Source organism: Arachis duranensis, chromosome 6, assembly GCF_000817695.3.
Source record: "Arachis duranensis cultivar V14167 chromosome 6, aradu.V14167.gnm2.J7QH, whole genome shotgun sequence".
NCBI lineage: Eukaryota > Viridiplantae > Streptophyta > Magnoliopsida > Fabales > Fabaceae > Arachis > Arachis duranensis.
The window spans coordinates 45,796,245-45,811,101 of NC_029777.3; positions in this window are offsets into that span (position 1 = coordinate 45,796,245).

A 14,857-nucleotide genomic window follows, 5' to 3' on the forward strand; every position below is an offset into this window, starting at 1 on the left:
GAATTGAATAGAAGAACAATAGTAATTGCATTAATACTCGAGGTACAGCAGAGCTCCACACCTTAATCTATGGTGTGTAGAAACTCCACCGTTGAAAATACATAAGAATAAGGTCTAGGCATGGCCGAATGGCCAGCCTCCCAAGGAGGGTTTAATCATAAAAACATGATCAAAAGATTCAAGTGATCAAAAGACGAAAATACAATAGCAAAAGGTCCTACTTATAGAGAACTAGTAGCTAGGGTTTACAGAAATGAGTAAATGACATAAAAATCCACTTCCGGGCCCACTTGGTGTGTGCTTGGGCTGAGCATTGAAGCATTTTCATGTAGAGACTCTTCTTGGAGTTACACGCCAGCTTTTGTGCCAGTTTGGGCGTTTAACTCCCATTCTTGTGCCAGCTCCGGCGTTTAACGCTGGGCAGTTTTGAGCTGATTTGGAACGCCGGTTTGGGCCATCAAATCTCGGGCAAAGTATGAACTATTATACATTGCTGGAAAACCCAGGATGTCTACTTTCCAACGCAATTAAGAGTGCACCAATTGGGCTTCTGTAGCTCCAAAAAATTCACTTCGAGTGCAAGGAGGTCAGAATCCAACAGCATCTGCAGTCCTTTTTAGCCTCTGAATTAGATTTTTGCTCAGGTCCCTCAATTTCAGCCAGAAAATACCTGAAATCGCAGAAAAATACACAAACTCATAATAAAGTCCAGAAAAGTGAATTTTAACTAAAAACTAATAAAAATATAATAAAAACCAACTAAAACATACTAAAAACATACTAAAAACAATGCCAAAAAGCGTATAAATTATCCGCTCATCAGCCCTCCTTTTGATAGAGTTATCTTGCATTTGTCCTTCCATTGACTTCTTGGTGATTGGATGTTCAATTGGGATGAATTCATCTACTCCCATCCTCACCCCAGCATCTTTACATAGCAAAGAGATTAAGCTTGGGTAAGCCAGTTTGGCTTCAGTGGAATTCTTTTTTGCAATTGTGTAAATCTCACAAGCAATCAGATGATGAACCTCCACTTCTTTTCCCAGCATAATGCAATGAATCATCACTACTCTCTTGATGGTGACCTCAGAACGGTTGCTAGTGGGCAATATAGAACGCCCAATGAAGTCTAGCCAACCTCTTGCAATTGGTTTGAGATCTCCTCTCTTGAGTTAGTTTAGGACACCTTTTGAATTGGTTGTCCACTTAGTTCCAGGGAGGCATATGTCCTCTAGAACTTGATCCAACCCCTTATCTGCTCTCACCGTTCTCCTATTAAAGGATTCAGGATCATCTTGTAGTTGAGGCAATTTGAAGACCTCTCTTATTTTGTCCAGATGAAAGTAAATAATTCTCCCTCTGACTATGGTTCTGTAGGTATGAAAAGCAGTTCTAGTCATTCTCTGCTTATCTGTCAGCCACAGATTTGAGTAGAATTCCTGAACCATGTTTCTTCCAACCTTTGTCTCAGGGTTGGTTAGAACTTCCCATCCTCTGTTTCGAATTTGCTCTTGGATCTCCGGATATTCATTTCCTTTCAGATCAAATTTAACTTCCGGGATCACTGACCTCAGACCCATTATTTTGTGGTAATGGTCTGCATGTTCATTGGTTAAGAACTTCTCTTGACTCCAAAGATTCTTTGGAGTATTCTCTTTTTTACCTCTTGAATTGGTTTGTTTTCCCTTAGAGGTTTGCTTGCCCTCAAGCAAAAGAAAGGAAAGAGGAGAGAGAGGAGGAGAGCAAATTCGAATGGTGGGGAGAGGGGGATGACCGAGCGTTATTTATAAGGGAGGAGGAGAGATTTCAAAAATTTTGAAGGAGATTTGAGAAGATATGGAAAGAATTTGAGAAGATATTTGAGTTTTTGAAGAAGATTAGGAAAGGATTTGAAAGAGATTTTGAGGAATGATTAAGAAAGTTGTTTAATTTTTTGAAATTTGAAGGTGAATGATGAAAGTTTGTAATATGTTTATGCAAAAAATTATGGATCAAAATAAGAAAGTTTGAAAAAATTTGAAGTGGAAAACAAAATCTCTGTCCCCTAACTTTCTGGCGTTAAACGCCCAGAATGGTATCCATTCTGGCGTTTAATGCCCACTTGGTGGCCATTATGGGCATTTAACGCCCAGCCAGGTGCCCTGGCTGGCGTTAAACGCAGAAACCCCTTTATCACTGGGTGTTTTGCTGAACGCCCAGGATGCTGCAATTCTGGCATTAAACGCCCAGAATGGTGCCCATTCTGGCGTTTAACGCCCAAAATGGTGCCTTTACTGGCGTTAAACGCCCAGAATGGTATCCATTCTGGCTTTTAACGCCCAGAGTACCCCTTACTGGCGTTTTCTTGCCAGCAAGCTCATTTTCTCTGCTTTGTGCACTGAATCCTTCTGTAACTCTATGAATTCCTTCAATTTCAATGATCAACCTTGAAGAATGTATATCAAACTTTTATATAACAAATAACCTGCTAATGACTGGATTGCCTCGCAGCAAGCGCTTCTTTATTGTCTTTAGCTGGACCTTTATTGAGACTCATTCAAGCCTGGGTTTTGAGCATTCCTACTCAAAATTACTTTCAAGGTAATGTTTGATCCTCTGTCCATTAACAATGAACTTTTTATCAGAATCAATATCTTGAAGCTCAACATATCCATATGGTGACACTCCTGTAATCACATACAGACCCCTCCACTGGGATTTAAGTTTTCCTGGGAATAATTTGAGCCTAGAGTTGAAGAGCAGAACTTTTTGTTCTGGCTCAAAGACTTTGGATGACATTTTCTTGTCATGCCACTTCTTTACCTTTTCCTTATAAATTTTTGCATTTTCAAAGGCACTGAGTCTGAACTCCTCTAGCTCATTTAGTTGGAGCAATCTTTTTTCACCAGCTAACTTAGCATCCATGTTTAGGAATCTAGTTGCCCAGTAGGCTTTATGTTCCAGTTCCACGGGCAGATGACAGGCCTTCTAATGACTGGGTTGCCTCCCAGCAAGCGTTTCTTTATTGTCTTTAGCTGGACCTTTACTGAGACTCACTCAAGCCTCAGTTTTGAGTATTCCTGCTCAAAATTACTTTCAAGGTAATGTTTGATCCTCTGCCTATTTGTCTGTGTCTCTATTAGAGTTGCTACTTTGTGGCTAATTCCATATCAAACCATAGCAGAGTACAGCTGTTTATTGTAGAAATGAGTGCCCCCATCACTGATTAGTACTCTGGGAACACCAAACCTGCTGAAGATGTGTTTCTGGAGGAATTTCAACACGGTCTTAGTATCATTATTGGGAGTGGCAATTGCTTCTACCCATTTAGATACATAGTCTACTGCCACTAGAATATACGTGTTTGAGTATGATGGTGGGAAGGGACCCATGAAGTCAATACCCCATACAGAAAACAATTCAACCTCTAAGATCCCTTGTTGAGGCATGGCGTAACCATGCGGCAAGTTACCAGCTCTTTGGCAACTGTCACAGTTACGCACAAACTCTCGGTCATCCCTATAGAGAGTAGGCCAGTAAAAGCCGCATTGGAGGACTTTAGTGGCTGTTCGCTCACTTCTGAAATATCCCCCATACTGTGATACATGACAATGCCATAGGATCCTTTGTGCTTCCTCTCTAGGTACACATCTGCGGATCATTCCGTCTGCACATCTCTTAAAGAGATATGGTTCATCCCATAGGTAGTACTTGGCATCTGAAATTAATTTTTTTCTTTGCACTCAGCTGTACTCCTGGGGTATGAACCTCATAGCTTTATAGTTTGCAATGTCTGCAAACTATGGAGCTTCCTGAATGGCAAAGAGTTGCTCATCTGGAAAGGTCTCAGAGATCTCACTAGAGGAGAGGGACGCCCCAGCTACTGGTTCTATTCGGGACAGATGATCAGCTACCTGGTTCTCTGTCCCTTTTCTGTCTCTTATCTCTAAATCGAACTCTTGCAGAAGAAACACCCACCTTATGAGCCTGGGTTTTGAATTCTGCTTTGTGAGTAAGTATTTAAGAGCAGCATGGTCAGTGTACACAATCACTTTTAACCCTACTAAATAGGATCTAAACTTGTCGACGGCATAAACCACTACAAGTAACTCTTTTTCTGTGGTTGTGTAATTCTTCTGTGCATCATTTAGAACACGGCTAGCATAATAAATGACGTGCAGAAGTTTGTTGTGCCTCTATCCCAACACTGCACCAATGGCATGGTCACTAGCATCACACATTAGTTCAAATGGTAATGTCCAATCTGGTGCAGAGATGACTGGTGTTGTGACCAGCTTGGCTTTCAGGGTCTCAAACGCCTGCAGACACTTTGTGTCAAACACAAATGGCGTGTCAGCAGCTAGAAGGTTTCTTAAAGGTTTTGCAATTTTTGAAAGTCCTTTATGAACCTTATGTAAAATTCTGCATGCCCTAGAAAGCTTCTGATTGCCTTAACATTGGTAGGTGGTGGAAACTTTTCAATTACTTCTACCTTTGCTTGATCCACCTCTATTCCCTTGCCTAAAATTTTGTGCCCAAGGACAATTCCTTCAGTCACCATGAAGTGACATTTCTCCCAGTTTAAGACCAGGTTAGTCTCTTGGCACCTTATCAGGACAAGTGCTAGATGATTAAGACAGGAGCTGAATAAGTGTCCATATACTGAGAAGTCATCCATGAAGACTTCCAGGAACTTCTCTACCATATCAAAGAAGATGGATAGCATGCATCTCTGAAAAGTTACAGGTGCATTACACAGACCAAAGTACATCCTTCTGTAGGCAAATACTCCAGAAGGACATGTGAATGCTGTCTTCTCTTGGTCCTGAGGATCTATTGAAATTTGGTTGTAACCTGAATAGCCATCCAAAAAGCAGTAATAATCATGACCAGCTAGTCTTTCTAGCATTTGGTCTATGAATGGTAAAGGAAAATGATCCTTTCTAGTGGCTGTATTGAGCCTTCTGTAGTCAATACACATACGGCACCCTGTAACTGTTCTTGTGCGAACCAGTTCATTCTTTTCATTATGAACCACTGTCATGCCTCCCTTCTTGGGGACAACTTGGACAGGGCTCACCTAGGTGCTATCAGAAATAGGATAAATAATCCCAGCCTCTAGTAACTTAGTAACCTCTTTCTGCACCACCTCCTTCATGGCTGGATTTAGCCTCCTCTGTGGTTGAACCACTGGCTTGGCATTATCTTCCAATAGGATCTTGTGCATGCATCTTGCTGGCCTAATGCCCTTAAGATCACTTATGGACCACCCAAGAGCTGTCTTATGTGTCCTTAGCACTTGAATTAGTGCTTCCTCTTCCTGTGAGTTTAAAGCAGAACTTATAATCACTGGAAAAGTGTCACCTTCTCCCAGAAATGCATACTTCAGGGATGGTGGTAATGGTTTGAGCTCGGGTCTAGGAGGTTTATCCTCTTCCTGAGGAATTTTCAGAGGTTCTTGTATTTCCTCTGGTTCCTCCAGGTTAGGCTGAACAACTTTAAAGATATCCTCAAGCTCAGATTCGAGACTCTCAGTCATATTGATCTCTTCCACTAAAAAGTCAATAATGTCAGCGCTCATGCAGTCATTTGATGTGTCTGGATGCTGCATAGCTTTGACAACATTCAACTTGAACTCATCCTCATTGACTCTCAGGGTCACTTCCCCTTTATGTACATCAATGAGAGTTCGTCCAGTTGCTAGGAAGGGTCTTCCTAGGATGAGAGTTGCACTCTTGTGCTCCTCCATTTCCAGCACTACAAAGTCAGTTGGAAAGGCGAATGGCCCAATCTTGACAATCATGTCCTCAATTATGCCTGATGGATATTTAATGGAGCCATCAGCAAGTTGGAGACATATCCGGGTTGGTTTGACTTCTTCAGTCAACCCAAGCTTTCTGATAGTGGATGCAGGTATTAGATTGATACTTGCTCCAAGGTCAAATAGGGCTGTCTTGGTACAAGCACCTTCTAATGTGCATGGTATCATAAAGCTTCCTAGATCTTGAAGCTTCTCTAATAAGCTCTTCAGAATGACAGCACTGCATTCTTCAGTGAGAAACACTTTTTCAGTTTCTCTCCAATCCTTCTTATGACTTAAGATCTCTTTCATGAACTTAGCATAAGAAGGTATTTGCTCAAGTGCCTCTGCAAACGGAATCTTTATTTCAAGAGTCCTTAGATAGTCTGCAAAGCGGGCAAATTGTTTATCCTGTTCCGCTTGGCGGAGTTTCTGAGGATAAGGCATCTTGGCTTTATATTCTTCAACCTTAGTTGCTGCAGGTTTATTCCTTACAGAGGTGGTTGGAGAAGCCTTTTTAGAGGGGTTACTATCAGCACTCTCAAGTGTCTGATTCCTCATTGGCGTTTGACGCCAGGACTATGTGAGGAATGGGCGTTTAACGCCAACTTTCCCCCCTTTTCTGGTGTTTGAACACCAGAACTGGGCAAGGAATGGGCGTTTAACGCCAACTTTTCCCCCCTTTCTGGCATTTGAATGCCAGGAGTATTCCTTTCTGGGCTCTTACTGTCCTCAGAGGGATTTTGGGCAGTGGTTTGGTTGTCCTCTGTCAGTTGTTTCTTTCTTAGATTTTTGCTACTTTTAGCAGTGTTATTCAATGTCTTCCCACTCCTCAGTTGAACTGCTTGGCATTCTTCTGTTATCTGTTTAGATAACTGCTGTTTTGTCTGATTCAACTATGATTCTATATTCTTGTTAGCAATTTTGGTTTCTTGGAGCATCTCTTTAAATTCTACTAACTGTTTTGTCATCAGGAGTAATTGCTGATTAAGCTCAATAATCTGTTCTTGAGAATTAGGATCAGTAATTACTGCCATAGCTTCTTCTTTTGTAGAGGACTCACTGCTTGAGTATAGATGTTGATTTATAGCAACAATATCTATGAGCTCTTAAGCTTCTTCAATCGTCTTCCTCATATGTATAGATCCACTAGCTGAGTGGTTTAGAGACATTTGAGATTTTTCTGTAAGCCCATAGTAGAAGATGTCTAACTATACCCACTCTGAAAACATTTCAGAGGGGCATTTTCTTAGCATACCTCTGTACCTCTCCCAGGCACTATAAAGAGATTCATTATCCTCTTGTTTAAAGCCTTGGATGTCCAGCCTTAGCTGTGTCATCCTTTTTGGAGGGTAAAATTGATTCAGGAATTTGTCTGATAATTGTCTCCATGTTTTTATGCTTGCTGTGGGTTGGTTATTCAACCACCTCTTAGCTTGATCTTTTATAGCAAATGGAAACAGTAATAATCTGTAGACATCCTGATCCACCTCTTTATCACGTACTGTGTCAGTAATTTGTAAGAACTGTGTCAGAAACTCAGTAGGTTCTTCCTGTGGAAGACCGAAATACTGGCAGTTTTGCTGCACCATGATAATGAGTTGAGGGTTTAGCTCAAAGCTGCTTGCTTTAATGGGAGGTATACAGATGCTACTCCCATATGCAGCTGTAATGGGGTTAGCATATGGCCCCAGAGTCCTTCTGGACTGCTCAATTCCACTTAGGTCCATGATGGAGAAAGGGAAATGATATGCGTTCACAGGTAAAGTATAAAATATTTTTTTTGTTTTTAATTAAAAATGACCGAAAATAATAAAATAAATGGAAAAGAAAATAAAATAAAATTTTGAAAACTAAAACAAAATAAAATCAAAGCAAATTGAAAACTAAATCAATTAATTAATTAAAAATATTTTGGAATTAGCAATTAAAAAGATATGATTGAAAATTATTTTGAAAAAGATATGATTTTGAAAATTAATGCAAAATTTCAAGGATTTAAAGGAAAACACAAAGAAGATACCAAACTTAGAATTTTTAAAGATCAAGAAAGGACTAAGAACATGCAAATTTGAAAAATTAAAAGAGAACAAAAGCATGCAATTGACACCAAACTTAAAATATGAAACTAAACTCAAATAAAAGACTCTAAACCAACAAAAATAAAACAGTCCTAATCTAAGCAACAAGATAAACCGTCAGTTGTCCAAACTCGAACAATCCCCGGCACGGCGCCAAAAACTTGGTGCACGAAATTGCAATCGCACTTTTGCAATTCCGCACAACTAACCAGCAAGTGCACTGGGTCTTCCAAGTAATACCTTACGTGAGTAAGGGTCAATCCCACAGAGATTGTTGGCTTGAAGCAAGCTACGGTTATCTTGTAACTCTTAGTCATGATATCAATAATTCTCAAGTTTAATTGTGAAAAGTAAAAGAACATGAAATAAATACTTGTTTTGCAGTAATGGAGAACAGGTTGAGGTTTTAGAGATGCTCTATCTTCTGAATCTCTGCTTTCCTATTGTCTTCTTCTTCATGCACGCAAGGCTCCTTCCATGGCAAGCTGTATGTATGGTTTCACCATTGTCAATGGCTACCTCCCATCCTCTCAATGAAAATGTTCAATGCGCTCTGTCACAGCACGGCTAATCATCTGTCGGTTCTCAATCAGGTTGGAATAGAATCCAGTGATTCTTTTGCGTCTGTCACTAACGCCCAGCCCTCAGGAGTTTGAAGCTCGTCACAATCATTCAATCCTTGAATCCTACTCAGAATAGCACAGACAAGGTTTAGACCTTCCGGATTCTCTTGAATGCCGCCATCAATTCTAGCTTATACCACGAAGATTCTAATTAAGGAATCCAAGAGATATTCACTCAATCTAAAGTAGAACGGAGGTGGTTGTCAGGCACACGTTCATAGGTGAGAATGATGATGAGTGTCACGGATCATCCCATTCATCAAGTTGAGGAACAAGTGATATCTTAGAATAGAAGCAAGCGAGATTGAATGAAAAACAGTAGTAATTGCATTAATCCATCAAGACACAGCAGAGCTCCTCACCCCAAACCATGGGGTTTAGAGACTCATGCCGTAGAAGATACAATCAGAAACGTGTAATGTGTCATGAGATGAAGATACAATGTCAAAATATCCTATTTATAGTGAACTAGTAACCTAGGATATACAGAAATGAGTAAATGACGTAAAAATCCACTTCCGGGGTCCACTTGGTGTGTGCTTGGGCTGAGCATTGAAGCTTCCATGTGTAGAGACTTTTCCTGGAGTTAAACGCCACCTTTTGTGCCAGTTTGGGCGTTTAACTCCAATTTTTGTGCCAGTTCCGTCGTTAAACGCCGGGAATTCTGTAGCTGATTTGCAACGCCGGTTTGGGCCATCAAATCTCGGGCAAAGTATGAACTATTAGACATTGTTGGAAAGCCCAGGATGTCTACTTTCCAACACAATTAAGAGCGCGCTAAATGGGCTTCTGTAGCTCCAGAAAATCCACTTCGAGTGTAGGGAGGTCAGAATCCAACAGTATCTGCAGTCCTTTTTCAGCCTCTGAATCAGATTTTTGCTCAGGTCCCTCAATTTCAGCCAGAAATTACCTGAAATCATAGAAAAACACACAAACTCATAGTAAAGCCCAGAAAAGTGAATTTTAAATAAAAACTAATAAAAACTAAAAATAGTGCCAAAAAACGTATAAATTATCCGCTCATCAGAGGGCCCAAGGAAGTAATTCCAGGCCCAAGCGGCTAAATCAAGCTGTCCCTAACCATGTGCTTGTGGCATGCAGGTCCAAGTGAAAAGCTTGAGACTGAGTGGTTAAAGTCGTGATCCAAAGCAAAAGAATGTGCTTAAGAACTCTGGACACCTCTAATTGGGGACTTTATCAAAGCTAAGTCACAATCTGAAAAGGTTCACCCAATTATATGTCTGTGGCATTTATGTATCTAGTGGTAATACTGGAAAACAAAGTGGTTAGGGCCACGGCCAAGACTCATAAAGTAACTGTGTTTAAGAATCAACATACTACACTAGGAGAATCAATAATACTATCTGAACTCTGAGTTCCTATGGATGCCAATCATTCTGAATTTCAAAGGATAAAGTGAGATGCCAAAACTGTTCGGAAGTCAAAAAGCTACTAGCCCCGCTCATCTGAATAAGAATCTGAGCTCCACTTAAAACTCTAAAATATTATTGCTTCTTAATTTCTTTTCATCCTATTTTATTTATCTAGTTGCTTGAGGACAAGCAATAGTTTAAGTTTGGTGTTGTGATGAGCGGATATTTTATACGCTTTTTTGGGGTAATTTCATGTAGATTTTAGCATGTTTGTATTAGTTTTTGATAGAATTTTATTAGTTTTTAAGCAAAAATCATATTTCTGGACTTTACTATGAGTTTGTGTATTTTTCTGTGATTTCTGGTATTTTTTGGCTGAAATTGAGGGAGCTGAGCAAAAATCTGATTTAGGCTGAAAAAGGACTGCTGATGCTGTTGGATTCTGACCTTCCTGCACTCGGAATGAATTTTTTGGAGCAACAAGAGTCCAATTGGCGCCCTCTCAATTGGGTTGGAACATAGACATCCAGGGCTTTCCAGCAATATATAATACTTCATATTTTGCGCGAAGATAGACAACGTAAACTGGTGTTTAACGCCAGTTCCATGTTTAGTCTGGCGTCCAGCGCCAGAAACACGTCACGAACCAGAGTTGAATGCCAGAAACACCTTACAACTTGGTGTTCAACTCCAGAAACAGCCCAGGCACGTGAGAAGCTTAAGTCTCAGCCCCAGCACACACCAAGTGGGCCCCAGAAGTGGATTTATGCACTATCCATCTTAGTTTACTCATTCTCTGTAAACATAGGTTACTAGTTTAGTATTTAAACAACTTTCAGAGACTTATTTTGTATCTCATGACATTTTTAGATCTGAATTTTATACTCTTTGATGGCATGAGTCTCTAAACTCTATTGTTGGGGGTGAGGAGCTCTGCAGCATCTCATTGAATTAATGCAAATATTTATGTTTTTCCATTCAAACATGTGTGTTCCAATCTAAGATGTTAATTCGCGCTTAACTATGGAGAAGGTGATGATCCGTGACACCCATCACCTTCCTCAATCCATGAACGTGTGTCTGACAACCATCTCCGTTCTACATCAGATTGAATGAGTATCTCTTAGATTCCTTAACCAGAATCTTCGTGGTATAAGCTAGAATTGATGGCGGCATTCATGAGAATCCGAAAAGTCTAAACCTTGTCTGTGGTATTCCGAGTAGGATTCTGGGATTGGATGACTGTGACGAGCTTCAAACTCGCGAGTGTTGGGCGTGATGACAAACTCAAAAGAATCAATGGATTCTATTCCGACATGATCGAGAACCAACAGCTGATTAGCCATGCTGTGACAGAGCATTTGGACCATTTTCACTGAGAGGATGGGTAGTAGCTATTGACAACGGTGACACCCTATATAGAGCTTGCCATGGAAGGAACTTTGCACTTTTTCATTGAGTTGAATATTACATTACAGGAATTCAGAAGACAAAGCATCTCCAAAACCCCAACATATTCTCCATTACTGCACAACAAGTAATTATTTCACGCTCTTTTATTTTTTCTAATAATTCAAACTGATAATTATAATTGATATCCTGACTAAGAATAATAAAATAAATATAGCATGCTTCAAACCAATAATCTCCGTGGGATCGACCCTTACTCACGTAACGTATTACTTGGATGACCCAGTGCACTTGCTGGTTAGTGGTACGAAGTCATAAGAAATCTTGATTTTGATATTGGGATTACAATTTCGTGCACCAGCTTGGTAGCTCCCCTCTATTTGTGAGGTGACTACTTGTGAATCACTAAAATTAATAAGCTTTTGAAACCCAACCTCCTTTGCCAACCTCAAACCAGCTACTAATGCCTCGTATTCAGCTTGATTATTTGAAGCAGGGAACTCAAATTTTAAGGATAGTTCGATTTGGATTCCCTGATCACTTTCCATTATCACCCTTGCGCCACTCACGGTTTTGTTTGAAGAGCCATCTCAATATACTTAGCGATGAAGTCGGCCAGATATTATGATTTGATGGCTATCCGGGCTTCATATTAAAGATCGAACTCAAACAACTCGACTGCCTACTATTGAATTCTTCCAACTAAGTCTGTCTTTTGTTGAATGCCTTTTATGGGCTGGCTGGTCCGTACCTTGATGGTTTCAGCCTGGAAGTATAGGCGGAGGCGTCGAGAAGTTAGTACGAGGGCGTAGGCAAACTTTTCTATTTTTTGATAGTTTAGTTCGGCCCCTTGTAGAGCCTTGCTGATGAAGTAGATGGGTTGTGTCCATGTTCGTCCTCTTTGATTACTGCTGAGGCTATTGCCCAGCTTCCCACTGCGAGGTATAATATGAGTGCTTCTCCTTCCCGTGGTCGGGTAAGGATGGGTGGTTGCCCCAAGAATTTTTTGAAATCTTGGAAGGTTTGTTCGCATTCTGTTGTCCATTCGAACCTTTGTGAGCTGTTGGACCTCTTTGACGCAGGTCGGACTTGTCATGTTGAGTATAGCCTGGCATTTGTTCGAGTTTGCCTCGATTCCTCTTTGTGTGAGCATGAAGCCTAAGAATTTTCCAGCCTCTACTGCAAAGGTGCATTTTGCAGGATTAAGTCGCATATCATGCCTTCTTATGGTATCGAACACTTTGGTGAGGTCGGATAGTAATGATTCCTCACTTTGTGTTTTCACCAACATGTCGTCTATATACACCTCCATTAGTTTCCCAATATGAACTGCAAAGGTCTTTCTTCATCAATCTTTGGCAGGTAGCTCCTGCATTTTTGAGTCCAAATGGCATGACGACATAACAGTAATTTGCTTTTGGGGTTAGGAATGAGGTCTTTTCTTGGTCGGGTGGGTACATTGGTATTTGATTGAATCCTGAATAAGCATCCATGAAGGAGAGGTACTTGTATTTGGAGGAGGCATCCACTAGAGTGTCTATACTCGGGAGTGGATACGGGTCTTTTGGGCAAGCTTTATTAAGATCGGTGTAGTCAGAGCACATCTGCCACTTCCCATTTGACTTTTTTACCAAGACCACGTTGGCTAGCTAATCAGTTCGGAATTCACACCCCATAAAAAATTTTTTATGATTATGAATCCGTTCTTTTAGCAAGTGCACCAAAATTATCGTCAAGTAATAACCCACAGTGGAGTGAGATCGTATCCATAGAGATTGGTAGTTTTGAGATATTTTAATCAATTGGTGAATTAGTCAAGCTGAGTAAATAGATGGTGATTGCAGAATTGTAAATGGGCAAAAAGTGTAAATGACTGAAGAGTAAACAAAGCGGTAAAGTGCTTGAATTAAAATAGCAAGAACATAAAGGACTGAAGATTAAATTACTTAATTGTAAATGGGAATGGGGAATTGCAGAATATAAACGAAAGCTATAAAGAAAGTGATAGATGAGAATAGAGGAATTCATTGAGATCAGGAGGTGTTGTCTCTTTGGATTAAATTCAGCTTATATCCTCTTCAATCATGCAACTTATTGACCTCTTGGCAATCATGATTGATTGAGCCTCAATCCCTTGGTGACTCAATCTCTCATATCTTGATCAATAGCCAATTCCTTGGTCTAATTGCCCTTGAAGAGAGATATACTTGGTCCCTGATTATACCACACTTCATCATAGGTCCAGGTAGAGGGAGGATTATATGTCACCATATCCAAACACCAAAACCAGATTCTACTCAAGTGTGAGAAGGGATTTCTAGCATGGTTTCGTGTTTCCTTTCCCAAGGTTCCCATGAACCCATTTTGCATTCAATCTCTTTTCCAAGATGATTAAACACTAGGCATGAAGAACGAAATTCCTTCTAGAAAATCAAAGAGAAGATGAAGAGAAAAAGAAATTCACTATCATTAATCCATCAAGTACAACAGAGCTCCCTCTCTCAATGAAAGGGAATTTAGCTACTCATAGCTTAGAGAAAAGTACTCAAGATGGAGAAGATGAAGTTTTAAGTGATCTAACTGCTTAACTCCCTTTTTAGTACTTCATGGGGTTATTTATATTACTCCTAACTCTCAAAATAAAATAATTATAAAAGTGAAAAAGCAAAATTACAATTTGGAGGGAAAAGAAACTCAATAGGCGTGACTTCCCAGCTGGCGTGTGGCTCGCGCTTTACTGGCATGCCATGTCTTCCTCCAATTCTGGCTTAGCGTGCCACGCCCAGTCCCTCAAGTGACACGCCCTTCTTCATTAACATCCCTGGCGTGCCATGCCTTCGAGCCAAGTGGCATGTCCTGGTCTTTGTCCTCTTCTTCTTGCCTCTGGAAACTTGAACTGGCATGGAACGCCCAGGGTCTGGCGTGCCACGCCCTCGACGCATACTTGATCCAGCTTTCTAGAAAGTTGAACTAGCGTGGCACGCCTAGGGTCTGGCGTCCCATGCACTTTGTGAGCACTTGATCCCTCTGTTTAGCGTGCCATGCCACGAACTCAAGTGGCACGCCCCAATGGCTTTTGCTTCCTAAATGACACTGGCATGCCACGCCTGAGGTTCAAGTGGCACACCTAAGTGAGGAATAGTCGATGGCGAGCCACGCCTTCGACACCAAGTGGCATGCCCCCTTCATCCTCTCTACAAACTTGTACCAGCATGCCACGCCTAGAAGCTAGCGTGCCACGCCTAGAGGCTGGCGTGCCATGCCCATTGTCTTGCCTTGTTTCCAGTAGCTGGCATGCCATGCCCAGCATTCAAGTGGCACGCCAAAGTGAGATTTTTGGACTGGCGTGCCACGCCTTCGATACCAAGTGGCACGCCCAGCCCTTGCTTTTGGCATCTTTGTGCGTTGGCGTGCCACACCTGGTTGCTCAAGTGGCACGCCAAAGTGAGAATGAGAGCCTGGCGTGCCACGCCTTCGATCTCAAGTGGCACGCCTAGGCCTTTTTAGGATTTAACTTCCCTTCTGGAATCATGTACCAGCGTGCCACGCCATGTTGCTCAAGTGGCACGCCCAGTCTTTTTTAGTTCTTCA